The sequence below is a fragment of the Nematolebias whitei genome, chromosome 9 (assembly GCF_014905685.2).
Source record: "Nematolebias whitei isolate Nwh7 chromosome 9, NemWhi1, whole genome shotgun sequence".
Classification (NCBI taxonomy): domain Eukaryota; kingdom Metazoa; phylum Chordata; class Actinopteri; order Cyprinodontiformes; family Rivulidae; genus Nematolebias; species Nematolebias whitei.
In genome coordinates, this window is record NC_056506.1 from 31,260,069 (window position 1) to 31,265,858 (window position 5,790).

Consider the following 5,790-nt stretch of genomic DNA (forward strand, 5'->3'; position numbering starts at 1 on the left):
TCTGTCTGTCTGTCTGTCTGTCTGTCTGTCTGTCTGTCTGTCTGTCTATCTATCTATATATATATATCTATCTACCTACCTACCTACCCCCCCTCCCCCCTCTCTCTTGTCTTTCATTTTTGTCTTTTAGTGCACATTGACAAAGTTGGAATGCATGCGTCTTACGAGAGCTGGGTTTTGTAAAAAGCAGTACTCCTCTTGTTGGCCTACACTTGAGTCCAACATGTCATTTTAAATGTCTTTACCACATTACAAGTAGTTCTTTTCAACATACTTTAGTTTTATCTACAAGCACAATTACCGTTACTGAAATATCTAATGTGTATTTAATGTGTGTCCTCATTGTAACCCTGATTTTTGTCCTTTCCCATTTTGAGGACTCTTCCTTATCAAAGTTGACTACCAACGAATACATGCAATTGGTATGTATGAGGTAGTTCTGTTGTCATTTTTGTTATTTTTAGAGCCATTTGCACAGCTTGTGCAACAGTCGCTATCTTTGCCCTCTGCTGCTTGGCTTACTTTTTTGTCTTTTTTTTTTTTTGCAGCAGCTTCCGGTTCATAAAGCAAAGCTTTAACCATGTTTTTTTTTTCTTTTTGTTTAAAAGCTGGACGTCCTGGTATTACCATCAGAAAATTTCTAAACCCAATTTAAAAGTAGATTTCCACACAGTCAAATTTTCTAGCTACTATTGTGCACATTTAGGGTGAATCAACACATCACTACAACTAGTTTTCTATTTTTTACTGAGCTGTGCAGGTCAACAACATGGAGGACTTAGATTTGCATGGGGTAGGCCACCTAACTGACAGGTTCCCGTCCACCCTCTCATCTTCCTCCTTCCTTTAACCATCCTCTTCCCCTCCTTGATACCCACAATTGTGTGTTGATTCCAGTGTCTCTTTTTATTTTTGGACGTCACCTGAATTAGCTGTGCATCAACAATAGCCAAATTGCTTGTTCCATTTTCTCGTCTTTGCCTCTTTGCAGCAGAGAACTCATATTATTGTGAGAGGATGTGGTTAAATTCTGCTGATCTTTGTCTGTTCTGAGGCCAGCGCCCGTTCTCTGTGCGTTCGGTTTGCCATGCTTCATTTCATGTCTGTTTTCTACCCCCAGATTCCAATAATATCTGCAGATCATCTGAGTAGTCACAAGTACTTGACTCAAATGTAGTTCCTCTCAAGAACAGTGAGTTTCTATTTCAGTCGTTGTGTTCTTTTATTTATTACAAGTTGTTGTTGTTTTTCCTGTGTGACTCATGTTAGCTCTGAAATTGAACATTTTATGAGGACAGGACAACGGCGCAGTTGTTAGCGCTGTCGTCTTACAGCGAGAAGAACGCAGGTTCGCCCCCCAGGCTTCCTAGGTGGAGTTTGCATGTTCTCTCTGTGCATGTGTGGGTTTTCTCCGGTTTTCTCCGGTTTCCTCCCACAGAACAAAAAAAACATGCATTTTAGGTTTATTGATAACTCTAAATTGTCCCTAGATGTGAGTGAGGGTGTGAATGTTTGTCTTGTTTGTCTCTGTGTCCCTTCGATGGACACAGGGTGTCCCCCGCCTCTCGCACAGTGAAACTGGAGATAGGCACCAGCCAGTGGTGCAGTCTACATTTTTCTAGTGGGTATACTGTGCTTAGAAACCAAAGTGCACCGGTTAGTACCGGTACAATGTAGTACAATGTAATCCTCAATTTATTTTGATTTTTAAGCGTATTGAACATTTCCAAATTTTTCTGATGCTTATATTTGAATAAATGAACAACAAGCGTTGTACAACAGTTGGCTTTGTATTAAAAACGTGTTATAGGATTTATAAAACAGCATCAAAGCAAAGCGCTGCATACCGATAGATTGTTACGGAAGCGTTTAATTGCCATTTAACGTATCAATGACACGTGCCTAATGATATGTCATGTATAATTTGTGCACTTTTAAGTGGGTATACTGAAATTCTCAAGCTTTTCTAGTGGATTTACTCCATATACCTGAGTATCATGTAGACTACACCACTGGCACCAGCCCCCCATGACCCAGAATGGATGAAGCAGGTTAAAAAAAAATTGATGGATGAACGTTTTATTTAATCCTGGTCCAGACAGTTATGTTTGTATGATGCTTTAAGCTCCTAAACTTATTTTAACTCCCATCATGTCTTACAGATCAAATGAATGTTTGCTGGCACCGTCCAAGCCAAAAGAGTTAAGCCTTTATGTACGTAACCTTCAGAATGTCAAGAAGTGGGGGGAAAAAGGAGGGTGTGCCATCTTTTAGCCGGCCCACAGCAGTGGTCTCATCACACTTGTAAACATCGAGGACACGCCACGTGATCTGTGCCATCTTCCCACATATCGATACCCAGAAGAATTGGCTGTCAAATTCAACGTCCAGCCGAGAGAAGAAGATAAGACGGCGCCGGGGGGGTCAGTGGGGAACGTTCACACGATACCTCTGCGTCTAACTGAATCGTAGCGCTCAGTCATTATCATCACTGCATGTGCAGAGGGTCAAGAGCGCTGTTACATGAGACAAACATCAAGTGCTGGTACGTTAGTAGAGCAAGAGTTTTTTTTTTTTTTTTTACTTTTTTCTGCTTTACTTTTTTTTTTTATTTGATAGCCATATTTCATAGTTTACAAGAGAAACACAAATATGCACCTTGAATTTGATTGAAATCTGAAAGGCACAATAATTTTATTGGATTTTCGTTTTCTTTGCCAAATACAATAGTTGTGTACAGTATTGTGTTTTACGGCGACTAGTGAAACTAGATGTTGAAATGAGGGTCTTGGACATATGAATGTTCTGGGTGAACCAACATACCTGTGTACCTTGAAAGCACAGCCAGGCTAGCTTCTCTCACCTTGTCTTGTGCCATCAAGACCATACAGCTAAATAAAATAAAACAGAGTGTTATCTCAGCAGTGTTATTTGTTTACCGAAGGTAAAGCATTTTTTGTATGGCTCTTTTAATTTTTTTTTGTGTTGATTTGTTTTCAAATTATTCATTGTGAGTGCTTTTTAAAAAAAAAATCTTTTTGTTTGATTGTTCTAAATGAATTTGTTTAACCAAATTAGTTTGACTGTTAAGTTTTTAATCAGAACTGAGGGTTTTTCTAAGGTTTCTCGTACCTCTTTTAATAAACTAGTGTTTTGTTTCAGTCATAAGTTGTGAATCAAGTCCGTCGACTCTAAAAGCTGGTGAAGCAGAGGGTGTGGATGGCGTTACCTTGTTCCCCCTTCTTTTTAAATGGGAGCCGCTCGAACAGTGTGTCTCTAAGAAGCAGTGTTGAGCCGTGTGTCGACGGGAAATTAAAAACGACAGACCCCAAAGGTCTTTTAGGTCATTCAAACCACATGTGCACTTGAATTTGTCCTGTCACCCCGTTTTATTTTTTTCAATCCATCATGAATCAACCCTCGTTTCTTAGCAGAAAAACCAGTCGCCACATGTTCTGGTTTCTTTTTAAATAAAGAAACTGAGGTTTTAATCAGCTTCTGCATCCGACTATAGAAAACCAAAGCACAGTTTTAATTTTCCTCTTAAGTCTTATTCATTTTAGATTTTAAAAACATCTCGTTCGAGGCTTAAACAATTAAGGAAAATGTGTTTATCACCTTGTATTTTTTTCTGTTTTACGACTGTTTCCCTTTTATGTTTTTCAAGACGTGTGTATTTTATCTTAACTGATTGTTATTGTGACTAACGAAGCCTTAGATTACAATGAATGGGTCTGCGCCCGATCAAATGTCTTTTCAATCACCAAGCAGGTAAAATGAGAAAATTAAAAAAATTTAAATAAATAAAAAAAACACCAATGATGTTTTATAGTTCTCACAAACTGCTTTCCATCTTTTATTTTCTCTCTGTAAAAGGATTATTTACATCTTTGAAATTTCATTGAATTTATGTGTTATGTACTACTTAAGGTTTTAAAACTCTTTGAGATAGTAGTTTTTAGATTTTACTTTTTGTTTTGCCTTACTATAATATTACTTGACAACATTCATATAGACATAGATGTTAAGATATTATGACATTCATAACTTTTTCAAACCATATAAACGATAACGTGTTAAATATTCACTTCGTTCATATAGCTGGATGTCTCTCCCGGTTGATCTTATATTGTCAGTTAATTAAACCAACGAGAAACATTTTGATACAAGGAAACGAGATCAACTATGGGTGTGTGAGAAACGTCAAAATCTCCTTGTAAAAAGTCACGTTTGAAAATACTATATTGTGTTGACTTATAGGCTGTCCATGTTTTTAGAGTACAAATTATTTTCTACTGTATCCATTTCAAAGAGTTATGTACTTTCTGTTTAAATATTAAGTTTGCCCTGGATGTCAGGCCAAAACGAGCAGTGAGAGTGATGTTCGGAGCGAGAAAGCGAAGACTTTTCCGCTTGAGGAGGAGTCCGAAATGCTGCAGATCATGAGTTCTAACCTAAGGGACGAAGGTTTACTTTTTGCACTTCTGTATATAGTAAAAATGAACAGAGAGAAAAAAAAAAAGTGTATCATATTGAGATATTATTTTGAATAAGAAAAAAAAAGATCTATAATTATAAGGAATTTTGTTAGATTAATTTAAATTCTTAAATTAGGAGTCCAGCTAAATTTTGCTTGCAAAGAAGGGCACTAGTTTTTTTGGCCAATGCATTCAGAGAAAGCTATGCGCTTTAAGTCTTATTTTCTAGGTGGCTCGTAATGCCAGGGAATGTTGCCGGGGAGTAAAGTCCCCATGTCATGCTAACTCTGCCGCTCATAGGATAACAGACACAGTAAGATCCATGTATCATTTATTGGAATTGGTCTATTCATAATGCTGCTCACCCATGAACCTAATGAAAAATATATAGTTTGATTTGACTGCATGAAAACAAAGGACACTGTAAATATTTCAAGAAAGAGGAAAAACCTTCAGATTACAGAATCCACATGTTTGTTTCAGGTTATACATGCCGTAGATAACATCCACAGTGTGGAGAAATAATACCGTAAAAACAAGTCGTGTTGCTCGAGTGTTTCCGAGCGAACATCATTTAAAGAGTAATATCTTAGCACTTGTCCACCCCAGCTGTTCAGTCCAGATAGTCCCCCCCACTAACTCACAAGCAGTTGCTTCTGCTTTAGCTGTGTGCACTCAGCAGGTGAAGGCCCTTCACACCAAAATGCGGCGAATCCGTCTCTTAAAATGAATGTAAAAAAAAAAGTCAGTGTCGGTATGTTTCTCACTCGAGGCTGCTTTGTATAGCCGCTACAGAACCAAAGCACCATTTTTATCCAAACCGGGCTTTTTAATCTTCTGGCTGCAACCAAGGTCTCTCTCTCTCTTTCTCTCTCTCTCTCTCTCTTCCCTGCTGGGCGCACATGTTCGCTTTGACTGCTTTTTACTTGGAAGTGCACCCACCACTTATGTATCTGCTAACAAATGCCACACAATAATGTACTCTTCTGTCTCCAGATTTGTTTAAGCACATTTTACTGTTGCCATTATTGACTCTTGCTGTATGGATGAAAAAAATTAAAAATATGAATAAAGCAATTTGATTTGCTCATGCAACAGTGCCTCTGTGTGTTTTGGTATTTTTAAGACATTAAAGGGAAGTCTTAACTCGTGTATACTTACTAATGAATGGTTTAAAATGTTTGTTTCTCTCTTCATTGTTATAGGATGAAATATCAGTACCACTCTGACAAAATCTTGACGATTTTAGGAGAATGCTTGAGCCCATTTACATTTTTTTTGGTTTGAAAACAGTAGCTTACCTGTTATATAT

The 5,790-nt window shown here is 37.7% G+C and overlaps 1 long non-coding RNA gene across 1 annotated transcript; it reads left to right on the top strand.

Moving 5' to 3' along the window:
• The first annotated feature begins 376 nt into the window (after window positions 1-376).
• On the top strand, window positions 377-3,128 carry LOC119415123. Its single transcript, XR_005187036.1, has 3 exons — window positions 377-422; window positions 1,121-1,192; window positions 2,163-3,128. It is a non-coding gene; the product is annotated as an uncharacterized LOC119415123 (long non-coding RNA).
• The last annotated feature ends 2,662 nt before the right edge of the window (window positions 3,129-5,790 follow it).